At 37.4% G+C, this 13,490-nt stretch overlaps 1 protein-coding gene across 3 annotated transcripts in view; it reads left to right on the forward strand.

Moving 5' to 3' along the window:
* The window catches only part of LOC150103434 (lon protease homolog 2, peroxisomal-like), a 641,828-nt gene that overhangs the window by 475,695 nt on the left and 152,643 nt on the right, over window positions 1–13,490 (forward strand). The window lies entirely within an intron of this gene.

Consider the following 13,490-nt stretch of genomic DNA (forward strand, 5'->3'; position numbering starts at 1 on the left):
TAGAACCGAGATTTAAGTAAAAAGGTTTTAATATTAAAACACTACTAGTTTCGGCTTGTAACAGCCTTCATCAGGTGACATTATAAAAGAAATAAAAAAGAAAAAACACTGAATCTTAAATAAACTAGGAACATCATAGAGAGAGAGAGAGTCTCTATACATAATTGACATTAAAACGTTGTGGTTGTATTTAAAGCTGTTCTTTCATTTGTTGTATTGTTGGGAAAGTATGTGCTAGTAGCATCTCGTGAATGCCAGTACATGATTACTGAATGACTATCTGGGAGGTTGTAGCTCAAGTTATTATTTAGATGAATCTAAATAATTCATCTAAATAATAACTTGAGCTACAACCTCCCAGATAGTTATTTAGCTGTAATCATGTACTGGCGTTCATGAGATGCTACTAGCACGTACTTTCCCAACAATACTTTTATAATGTCACCTGATGAAGGCTGTTACAAGCCAAAACTAGTAGTGTTTTAATATTAAAATCTTTTTACTTAAATTTCAGTTCTAGTCATTCAATTCTTTTAAAAAAAAATATATATATATATAAAGAAACATTTTTTTAAAAAAATATGCATTCAGTATTTTATTTAATTAATAAAATACGATGCAGTACTAAGTAATATAATAAATGAGAAAAATATGAGGAAGGAAAGGAATAATTTCACTTTTTTTTTTTTTATATTAATGCATATAATATTCTTGCATATAATATTCTTGCATATAATATTCTTGCATATAGTTTTTTTATGCAATAATTATTTTTATGCAAAAATAATTATGCAATTAGTTTTTAATATTTTTAATACTCTGCTGTTTTCACCTCTTGGTCACAGGGAAGTAGAATTAAATTGATTATATTAATAAAAATCCTGTAAAATTCAGACTTCTAACTGAATATGATATGGTCCAAAATATCTCAAGTGAATTTATTACATGTGTATCAATAATTACAAGCACTTGGTGGTAAGATGTTGCCACACTCCTTCAGAAGTTATGTGGTATCTGATTTTTTTCTGAAAAAAAAAAATGCAAAAATACAATTTGACAGTGTTAAAATATTCTTCAGTGCAGTGCTTTCATTTATGACTAATATGCTTACTTCAAAAATGGATGAACTTTGATTATATATAGTCCAAGTTTTAGGTAGTCCATGTTTCACGTTATGGATAAAACAGAGTTTATTTTGCGATTTTATTTTATTTATCAGTATTTTATTTAATTAATAAAATATGATGCAGTACTAAGTAATATAATAAATGAGAAAAATGAGGAAGGAAAGGAATAATTTCACTTTTTTTTAATATTAATGCATATAATATTATTCTTGCAAATAGTTTTTTTTATGCAATAATTATTTTTATGCAAAAATAATTATGCAATTAGTTTTTAATATTTTTAATACTCTGCTGTTTTTACCTCTTGGTCACAGAGAAGTTGAATTAAATTGATTATATTAATAAAAATCCCGTAAAATTCAGACTTCTAACTGAATATGATATGTCCAAAATATCCTCAGCAACCCAATTTTCTGTCCCTTATGCTTCCCTGCCATTAAACAACTCTTAAACCTTGGCATGTACATGGATAACCTGGAACAGTGTCTTATCATTGCATTGTTCATATTACAGTGTTCAGCAAGCCAGCATTTGCTGGCTTGCTGAACAATGTAATTTCGATCCCAAGAAAACCATCAGGTGTCACTGTTTTGGACCCACGATTTCACGGAGAGATGGTACATTCAGCAAGCTAATAAAACTGACCTGTGATACCCTGACAATCCAATCAGTGTTCATATTGGCTGTGAATAGCAAGTCAGAAGGCACCAGCCCACCCAGATCTGACCTATGCACATCATGAAAAAAAAGGCAACAATTAAGAAAAGAACCAGAAGAGAAATGTCAAAAGCGGCGAAGAAACATGGACACTCGAAAAAGAAGGTATACTAGTGAGAAAATCAAGCTCTGTAAACTACCAGTGTGACAACTTATCCCAAACACTGTATGGAAAATTTGTTGGACACATGTGCTCAAAAGCAAATTTCATGGAACCTTCCAGATCCATTTCACAAATATAATCAGCCTCAGTTCTAACTTGAATAATGATCACTCCCACCTTCAGTCTGCAAAACCTCACCTACTCTTCCTGAGAGAAACTGAAATCTCACCTTTCTCAAACACTACCCATCTCTGCTTTACAACCAAGCACACACTCTTTAACACCTTTCACCTCGGAAGCAGAGTCTGTGCATATGTTCACTCTGATAGACCATGCCAGAGAGGATCCAACCTGGAATCTCTCAGTTTTGACTTCCTTTGGCTAAAAATCACCCTGCCCCATTCTACCAAATTCATATGATGTCTTTACTGCTCTCCTAATACCAACAACCACCCTGAACTCTTCAATCACCTTAACATAAATGTTGATTTTTCTCTACTTCATCTCTCCAAACAGTGAAGTCATCTTCCTTAGGGACTTCAGCCACTGAAATCCCTGAGGAACATCTACTGTTTCTCGCTAGCTGGCTGCCTGCTTCCAACTGTACAGATCAAGGAGGTAGATAGGATGAGACTTTTGACAAATGATACTATACAAATTGTCCACATGTCCACAAGAATACCAGACAATCCTAACCACTCCCCAAATACTTTGGACCTCTTTTTTTACCAGTATACTCTGTAAGTATGTAAGATTGCCATGTAGTGTAGAGCTCTTCCTCCATGGAGCACTAGATACACAAACACTTGCATCTATGTGTCGTATGGCATTACAAGAAAGCCAGGTGGGATGACTGTTGCAACTTTTACTTCTTGTTTGTTTGATCAGATTACTGTTTCTGGTCACCTGAACCAAACCTCTTTGCTGAAAGAATCACCGAAATAATACTCATTGGCTTGGAAACATTTATTCCCCACTCCACTCAAGAAAATTAGCTAGAGTTCTGGACTCTAGCTGAAGCTAATGTGTAGCTCAACACTACTCCCACCACTATTACACCCAGATGGTACTATTGTATCATCACATATAGAAAAAGCAACATCTTGGCTTCCTACCTCTCCTTCAACTCTTGCATAGCTGATCATGGTAAATGTCTCCTAACCATTCCAAATGCTCAATGATGCATTTGATCTTTCACCAAAAAGAGGCCAGAAAGATTTTGCTCAAACTGAAATACCAAAAAAATCTCCTAGCCCTGATGGCATCCCTCCAGTTGTTCTAAAGGTCTGTTCCCCAGAGTTGATTCCCACTTTATGCTGCCTATTTACACTTTCTTTCAGTCTCAAAACTAGTCCATATACACCTATTCTTAAGAAGGGTGACAAATCCTTAGACTACCGTCCAATTTCTCTTGTCTCAATTCTTTCTGAAAAGAACTATCAATGGCCAACTCCAACTCTTACACTACCTTGAACACTCTCATCTAATAAATAACTAATAGTATGGATTCTGTCACTGTCAATCAACAGGGTGATCTACTAACCTATATCACCCATCTCTGGACAAACACCTTGGAAAAGTTTGGTGAATTTCAAGCCTTTTGACCATTTGACACAAAGGCCTATTAGGAATACTCCCACCATTTGGTTTGTCCCCTCACTTCTGTAATTGAGTAGCCAGCTTTCTGGCTGGACACTCACTTTGAGTGATGGTGGATGGATCTTATTTTCTATCTATACAACTAATGCTGGGGTCCCATAAGGCTCTGTTCTCTCACTCTCTTCCTTCATAAACAATCTACTCCAGCTGACTGCCAATCCAGTACACAGTTTGGAGGGGTGTAATGTGCTGTCATCAGCACATTACACCCCTCCTTTTCGTTTGATAAACACTGCAAAGCACAAATCATCACAGCTTCGAGAAATCTAATCTCTAATACCTTAAATTACAGTCTCCAAAGCATTCATCAGTGGGATTTGGATAACACTATCAACTTTAATGCCAACAAAACATAGCTGTGCATTATTTCCCACAAAGAAAGAACCCTGTTCTTCCAGTCTTATCCTTGACAATCCTTAAATCTCTATTCAAGATGAGATTCACCTTCTCAGAATAGCTCTAATTTCTAATCTCTTGCTCTCTCTTTGCACAAACACATCACAACTATTGCCTCTTCTGCATCCAAAAAAATTAGGCTTTCTCTTTCTCTCAAGACATTACTTTAACTTTATGGCTTACATTTGAATGGATTTGGTGTGCGAAGACTGCAAAAAGTGTTGCTGAGTGAAGTGAGAGTAGTTGTGCAAAATCAGGGAAACTAGAACTATTAAGGAAGGGAGGAAGTGGATTTGCAGACATCAATGAGGCAGTTGAGTGTAAGAATGTTTATAATGTGACTGAGCCAGTACGAAGGACAAGAAATTAAACTGTCTGAAAACACTTAGGGAAGTGTTTTCAGAGAGCTCCCAAAAGCTAAGTATAATTTTGAGTGAAAATTAGAATATAGGTTTAAATCATAACGTAACATTGTCTAATTTTGGTAGCTTGTTGTGTCTGTGTGATTTTGGTGTGAATTCCGTTATTTAATTTAGTATTTAACAATACGTTTAATAGATTTGAATATGGTGCCAATGTGACATAAGATAATGGCATCCAAAAATACAAGGCCATTGTTCAAAAACTGTAATGTGAGAGAGTTTGTCCAATATGATGTGTGTAGGATGTATGCGTTTCCAAATGAGGCTGGAGTTTGGATTGAAAGTGATAGTGGTGGGAGAATGTGCAGAAAGTGTAAGCAAAGTGAGGAGTTGAAGTATGTGTCAGGTTATGAGACAGTTATGGTTGAAGAAAGCCAGAATGTGAGTGAAAATAGTAGATTGATAGAGAATTGCGATGTACAAGATGGCAATGAGAGCGGTGATCAAAGAAAGAGTGAAAGCAACTATACAGAGAGAGAAAATGGTTTAAATGATAAAAAAATGGGGAATTATTTGTAGGAAGTGAGATCGCTAGGTTGCGTGCAGTGATACAAAATGCGCAGCGACAATTAGAGCACCTGCAAAACTCTTTCCAGAGCGATTCAGCTAACGTAAATAAACAAGTGTTTGAAAGGAAAAATAAGCATAAGAGTGGGAGAGTTTCTGAAATGAAGGAAACAGTATTGTGTGGTGACTCGTTATTAAGAGGAGTGATAGATGGGAGTTTAACTAAATCGTACTTACCGGGTGCGAAATTTAAGGATGTAAGTGAGAGTATTAGAGCGCAAAAACAGAGGGCAACGGAATTGATAGTTGTGGCAGGTATGAATGAAATGAAAGGAGATAAATTTTTTATGAGAGAGGACTTGAAAATATTGTTAAAGGTAGCCAAAGAAAAGAGTGACAGAGTTAGAATGGTGAGTCTGTTGCCGCGGTATAACAGAGAGGAGTTTAGAATGAGGGCCATAATCGCAAACGACATTATGCGCAGGTTATGCAGACGGTGTGGTGTGGAATTCGTCGACGTGTGGAATGCGTTTGTGGGCAAAAGGATTTATAGAAGATGGATGGCCAGCATTTAAATGGAAAACGTGTTGCTGAATGAAGTGAAAATGGATGTGCAGAACCAGGGAAACTAGAACTACCAAGGAGGGGAGGGGAGTGGATATGCGAACATCAGTGAGACAGTTGAATATAAAAATGTATATAATGTACCCGAGCCTGTACTGTGGACAAAAAATGGGAATGGAATATTTAGAATAACGCATCAAGATAGGGGTGGGACAAAGGGATCACTGCACTTCGTGTATACTAATGCCAGGAGTATTAGGAACAAGAAGGAAGAATTTTTGTCCTTGATTGGCTCTTCCTGGCCACAGGTTATTGGCATTAGTGAAACATGGCTGACGGAAGATGATATATTTAGTGGGATAGAATATGTAGGTTATAGTGTCTTTAGAGGGACAGAGAGCTTAAAACAGGGGAAGGGGTGTTTTTGATGATAGCTGATGAACTGCAACCAAGGAGAACAGAAGCTGTATTGCAGGATAGTGAAAAGAGCTCATTTGAGGCTATTTGGTGTGAGATTGAGACTAGCAGAATAAAATATATAGTTGGGTGCTGCTATAGACCAGGTGATGGAATAGATGGTGGAGATAGAATGCATAAACAAATTGATGAAATGAGTAGAAGGAGGGTAATTATTATGGGGGATTTCAACTATGGTAACATTGATTGGAAGGAGGATAGGACACGTGTGAGGAGGGAAATGGATTTTATTCAATTATTAAGGAATAACTATCTGAGCCAGCATGTAATTGAAAATACTAGGGGTGTGAGAGTGCTTGACCTGGTAATAACATCTGAGAATTTGACTGCAATGAATATGACCATGTTACCACCAATTGGTGAGAGTGATCATAAGGTGACCTGGGAGGTGGCTAAAGGTGTGGAATTTTCGATTAAGACAGGGTATATGTGGAATTACCGTGCTGGCAAGTATGATAAGCTTAGGAGATTGCTTGGATCACTGCCATGGCATGTACAACTGCAAGTGCTGGATGTCGATAGGGCATGGGAAGTGGTCAGGGAAGGATGTTATGGCTGACTGTATACCTAGAGTCTGAATAATAAATCAAGTAGGGGTTAAATGGATGAATAACACCATTAAACTTGAGTTGCAGAAAAAGAAACAACTGTGGAAGGAATTTAAGGGGAAAGGTGACCTGCAGGCACATAAACAGTACAAAGTGCAGGAGAGAAGGGTAGCAAGTGTGGTGGAAAAAAGCAAAAACAGATTATGAAAGGAAATTAGCCATGCAAGCTAAAGAGAATCCTAAACAGTTCTTTCAATATGCTGCTAGTAAAAGAAAACTGTACACGGTAGAGTGATTTTAAGGAATGCCGATGGTAGGGAGGTCACTGAATCAGTCGATATAGTGGAATGACAGAGTGAGCACTTTGCAAGAGTATATCGTCCAGGTGGTGACGTTGAAGGAAAACCATTAGTTTATATGGGAATTGTGGTGAATGAAGTGGAGGTGAATAGTCTATTACTGAACCTTAATGTGAATACATCTGTGGGATTGGATGGTATATCAGCGCGGATCTTACGTGAAGTGGCTAAAGAATTGTCAGTGCCCTTGACCATTTTGTTTAATTTGAGTGTCAGAGTCTGGTTTTGTCCCAAAGGGGTGGAAAGAGGGGAAAATAGTTCCACTGCATAAAGGAAGGTCCAAGACTATGGTTGCAAATTACTGACCAATCAGCATATCAGGGGTCGTTGTCAAGTTCTTAGAGAAAGTAGTCAAGAGAAAAATACAGGAATGGATTGATGAAAATGAGATATCGTACAGCGGACAGCATGGTTTTGTGAATGGTAGATCATGCCTCAGTAACTTGCTCAAGTTTTATAACAAGGTGACGGCTGAATTAGATAAGGGAAATGGGTTTACAGTGATACTACTGAAACTGGCAAAGGCGTTTGACAGGATAACACATGGAATTCTAATCCATAAACTACAACATATGGGAATGGATATAGGGTTTGTGAGATGGATAGGTGGGTGGTTGATGGAGAGATATCAAAGAGTAGTTTATTCAGGAGTAGAGTCCAGTCCACAAGACGGCCTGTGACTAGTGGTGTGCCACAGGGTTCTGTTCTTGGACCGCTGCTGTTTAATTTTTTCATTAATGATATAAAGAAGGATCTAAGAGGAATAGTTCATTTGTTCGCTGATGATGCTAAGTTGGGTAGGGCAATAGTGAATGCAGAAGATGTCAAAATTTAGCATGATGATTTGGATAGATTGCAGGTCTGGGCTAAGGAGAATGGATGTCAATTTAATGTGGCAAAATGTAAGGTTATGCATTTTGGGGTGAAAAGATTAGCAGCAGTATATCACTTTGGTGGAACTGCACTCCAGGAGATTGATGAGGGCAGGGACTTGGGAGTGTTGGTGGATAGGGAGTTGAAGTTTAGGGGACACATCGCAAAAGTGGCTAAATCAGCTCATCAAATCACTTGGATGCTGAAGAATACTTTGACGAGCAGAGATAAGCAAGTTATTGTTCCTCTGTATCGAGCCTTCATAAGATCCCATCTTATTACTGTGCCCAGATATGGGCACCAGGGTTTTTTTTTTATGGGGAGGAGGTTGAGAGGATCCAGAGACGAGTGACCAAGATGATAACAGGTCTAAGGAATGAACCTTTTGAAAACAGGTTGAAGATTTGTGGGTTGCAGAAATTGGTTGATAGGCAGAAAAGGGGATATATGATTGAGACATTCAAATTGCTGAAGGGTTTCTATAGGATTAATTCAGAAGATATTTTTGAGAACAGGACTGGTTTTGGGAGTACTAGGGGACATCTATGGAAGTTGGGAAAGAGTGTGGTTAGTTGGGTGTTAGAGTGGTGAATGAGTGGAATAAGCTGCCTGAGGCTGTTGTGGGTGCTATGACAGTGAATGAGTTCAAGGCAAAGTATGATAGATACAGTGTGAATTGTCAAATAGTTGTGACGGACATGATGTTTAGGGTGGTCTCCCTCGATGAGTCTAAGGGCTCCTTGTAGTTGCCTGTATTAATAATAATAAAACTCTGCTCTTAACCCTATACAAATTATAAATTCTTACAACCCTTGAATACTGCTCTCATATCTGGGATAGCATCCCTAAGGGCATCATGAAAATACTGGATTCTATACAGAAAAGAGCAGTTTGATTGACAACCTGTCTATAATACACTCCACTCACTTTTGCACAGGCACTCAGTCTCTGCAGCCTGCATCTGCTATCAATACTTCTATGGCATCAATAATTCCCCCACCCTTGGGGAAAGGAAGATGCATGTAGCAATAAAGGAATGGAATTTCTAGAATTCTTGAGGGACAAATGTCTTAGGCAACATGTAACTGAGGTAACAAGAGGTTCAAGAGTTTTGGATTTGGTTATAGCATCAGAAGAGCTGATAATAACTGAGATGACATCTCTCCCACCAGTTGGAGAGAGTGACCTTATAGTTTTGACTTGGAAAATGAATAGATATGCAGGAGTATCAAAGAGATGGGAACGTATCTGGAATTATAAAGCAGGTGAATATAATAGTCTTAGACTTCAACTTGGGGAAGTTTCGTGGAGGGAGGAATTGGAAGGCTGGGATATCATTAGTGCTTGGGAAATTGTGAAGGAATATTTGTTAGCAGCATTGGTAAGCTGTATTCCACAAGTGAAGAAGAGGACACAATTTGAGCAGAGTGGATGACAAACAATATTAAACAGGAGCTACATGTGAAAAAGAGGCTATGGAAGAGATATAAGGAGACAGGTGAAGAGAAGCTGCATGAAGAATATAAGACACAGGCCAGAAGAGTGACTAGTATGGTAAGGAAGGCGAAACTGGAATATCCGAAAAGATTGGCCCTTAGATCCAAGGAAAATCCTAGGGAATTTTTTAGCTATTGGCCAGTACGAGGAGAAATGACTATGGAAGAATGACATTGTGGGATAAAAATTGGAATAGAGTGACTGATGCAGAGGACATAGTGGAATTGTTCAATAAACACTTTATTAGAGTATTTCATCCTGGATGAGTCAATTTGAATACTAGAGGGATAGAGCAGGTTCGAGGTTTAGAGGTACAGGAGGAGTGTGTGTGTGTTCCAAATTCTGAGTACTCTGGATGTTAGTAAAGCTGTGTAACTGGATGGTATTTCACCACGAGATTTGAGAGAATGTGCTGAGGAAACTGACAGTGCCCTTGACCTGGCTTTTCAATGAAAGTCTGGCTGTGGGAAAGGTGCCCATGGAATGGAAGGCGGGTAAGATAGTGCCATTGCATAAGGGCGGCAGCAGACTGGAAGTGTCTAATTATAGGCCAGTTTGTGTGTCATCAGTAGTTAGTAAGATCTTGGAGAAAGTAGTGAGGGACCATATACAGCATTGGGCAGATGAAGATAATGATATCAGTGAGCGTCAACATGGATTTGTGAAGGGTGCTCTTGTTTTAGAAATATGCTAGCCTTTTATGATAATGTTACAAAGCATTAGATGAGGGACAGGCATATACTGCCATTTTCTATTGGGGAGAGTATATATTACCATATACTTCCCCCCACCTCTTCCTCCTATTGATGAGATTTTGCAATTTACATTCGCTCAATCTGTCATCATACTCCAAAGACCACTGACCACTTTGTGGATCTTCTCTGGATCCATTCCAGTATACCCTCTTCACTGCAAAAACCTGGCAACCAAATCTGTGTGCAATAATCCATATGAGGCCTGATCAAAACCTTCACAACTTGTGCAATGTGGCCCCTGAATTTCAGTTCCTTGTTCACCACTTCAAGATGTCTCTCATCTCCTCTACTTTCTTTAAAATTTCTGCACTAAGTTTATACTTTGCATCCCATCGTTGCTTACCAAATCTCAGACTCTTACACCGTGCAACATTGAACTGATAGTTCCTCTTATCTGTCCATTCATGCAATCTATTGAAGTCCACCTGTAAGATCATAACATCTGCCTTGAACCTGCATTTCTCTCCCCAATTTTGCATCATCTGCAAATAGCTGCATATCACTAGTTAAGCCCATCCCAATATCATTAACATACAAATTGAACAACAATGGTCCCAAAACTGATCCCTGCACCACTATTGATACCAATGTCTACTGATACTTTGCGTGACAGCCAGTTACTGATTCAAGTAAGAAGTCTGTTATTCATTCCCATCTGTTTCAATGTATTGAACATCTTGCCATGTGGCAGTCTATCAGAAGCTTTTGCAAAATCCATGTACACCTATATAAGCATCTCCCCTGTCCAAGGTATTTGTCACCTTGTTATAGTACATAAGTAAGTTAGTAAAACATGATGTACCTTTAACAGATCCATGCTGATAACCACAGAGCATAATGGTGTTATCAACCCATTTCTGTATCCTGCTTCTCTCCAGTACCTTCACCACTCCAGATATACAGATCGGCCTATAATTTGAAGCTACAGCCTTTATGCAACCTTTATCCAGTGGAATAATTTTACCTTCGTTTCATTCCTTTGGAACATGTGCTTTTGTAAGAATCTTATTAAAGAGGCATGCCAATTCACTGGAACATATCCTTATGACATGTGATGATATATCATCAAATCCTATTGCCTTGTTGACATCAGGGTTTTTTATTTCCTCAAATACCTCCTGCTCACTCACAATTAAGCCATCCTTTCCTATCTCCTCTACACTTAAGTTCCCCATAATTTCATTCTGATTAGGATGAAACACCTTTATAAATTGATCACTGAATACCTCAACAATGTCTTCTGCAGCAGTTACCATTCTATAATTTTTCATCCTTTAACACCATCTTGCCATGATCATGCTTCTTTCTACTTGCCACCTATCTAAAAAAAACTGTAAGGTTTTCCTTTGCATGATTTGCCAATTTCTGCTCATACTGCACTTTTATTTTCCTTGGTGAGTCACCCTCCTGGCTTGTTCTTTATGCTCTTACACATGTAACTGATTATTACCATTTTTCATCCTGTTCCATCTCCAAAGTACCTCCTTCTTCTTCCAGATTTCATTCTTAAGCTCTTCATTCATCCACTTTACACCTACCTTATTCAGCCTTTTGGCCGTCGGAATACATTCACACATTGATGCTGTTATGTATTTCTTCGCAGGAACAAGATTCAAAGAAAGACTCTTATTATTTTTAAATAAAATTTACTCAACTGGTATCCCCCCAATAGAATGGAAAAAAGCAATTGTGTGATTCCTATCTTTCAGAAAGGTAATAGAGATGACCCTAAAAACTATAGAGGTATCAGTATACTAAATTCCTGTTGCAAAATATATAACAGAATCTTAAAAACAAACTAATGAAATATTCCGAAAACTTTATTCTAGAGGTATAGAATGGATTTAGAAAAGGACTATCATGTATAGACCCAGCCTTTTGCCTAAAATTAATATAATTTAGAAACACATATTGCATTTATTGACTTTGAAAAAGCATTTGACAAAGTTAAAAGAAACATATTATTTAACATATTAAAAGAAAGACAAATACCAAATAATATCCTAAAAGCTATCACAAGTATATATGAAAATAATCAAATACAAATAAGATTAAATCACGAGCTATCATATACAAGAGAGATAAACCAAGGGGTCCAACAGGGATGTCCCCTCTCAGCAACTCTTTTTAATATCTACTTAAATGAAATAATAATAAAATGGAGTAAAAATTTACGTCAAGGAATTTAACTTTCACCTACAGTTAACTTAAACCCTCTCCTCTTTGCAGACGACCAAATAATAATTACAAATTCTGAAGATAACTTACAGAAAGCTATTTTAAATCTAAATGAGATATCCAAAGATTATGGTATGATAATATCAATGGAAAAATCAAAAACTATGGCCTTTAAAAGACAAAATCCAGCAAGAACTAAAATAGTAATAGATAACAAGATCTTAGAACAGGTGAATTCATTTAACTACCTAGGATGTATGATCACATATGAAAATGAAAAAAATATAAACGTAAAAATTGCAAAATATTTAAAAATAACAGGTGTAATTAACTCTATATTTAAACCAAACCTAGTTCAAAAACAAACCAGGCTAAAAGTATACAATACATTAGCCTTACCGGTCTTGATGTATGGAAACGAAATCTGGACAATAAAACAAAAGGACAAACAAAGATTAACAATAGCAGAAATGAAGTTTATGAGAAAAACTGCAAAGTATACCCCATTTGATCACAAAAGAAACAAAGATATTATGAAAGAATTAAACCAAGAACCAGTAATAGAAAAAATTAAAAAATATAGACATAAATGAATGGAACACGTTCAAAGAATGAAAACAGAAAGATTACCAAAACAAGCCTTAAAGTACAAGCCATTAGGAAAAAGAAAACCAGGACGTCCTCTTAAACGATTCAATGATGACCTCTAAGGCCGGAACAGGCCATGCTAGGCCTAAATCCTTGATACGTATGATGATGATGTATTTCTTTGTCAGTTCCCAAGCAGCATTTATTTCTTTACCATTGAACTTTTTATTCAATGATATGGCTCCAAGGAATAATGTGGAGTTTGTGAATGTGTGGAGTGAGTTTGATTTGCAAAAAGACTTATACAAGAAGGATGGTTTGCATTTGAATGGATTTGGTGTTCAGAATCTGGAAAAGTGTTGTTGAGTGAAGTGAAAGTGGATGTGCACAATCAGGGAAACTAGATCTTTTGGGTGGGGGAGCTGTTGAGTGGATATGCAGACATCATTGAGACAGTTGAGTGTAAATATGTGCATAAAATGCCAAGGTTAGTACCACTGGTAACAAACCAGGATGAGATAGTTAGTATAAAGCCTCAGGATAGTGCTGGGCCTAAGGGGCTTCTACACTTTATGTACACTAATGCCAGGAGCAGTGGGAACAAGGGGAAGCACATTTTGCCATTGGTTATTTCATCCTGGCCAAAGGTTATTGGCATTAGTAAGACATAGCTGACAGCAGATGATATAGTTAGTGGGATATAATGTATTCAGGGAGGAT

This window comes from Typopeltis vanoorti, chromosome 9 (assembly GCF_054136105.1).
Source record: "Typopeltis vanoorti isolate ZY-2024b chromosome 9, IOZ_Tvanoo_1.0, whole genome shotgun sequence".
Lineage (NCBI taxonomy): Eukaryota > Metazoa > Arthropoda > Arachnida > Uropygi > Thelyphonidae > Typopeltis > Typopeltis vanoorti.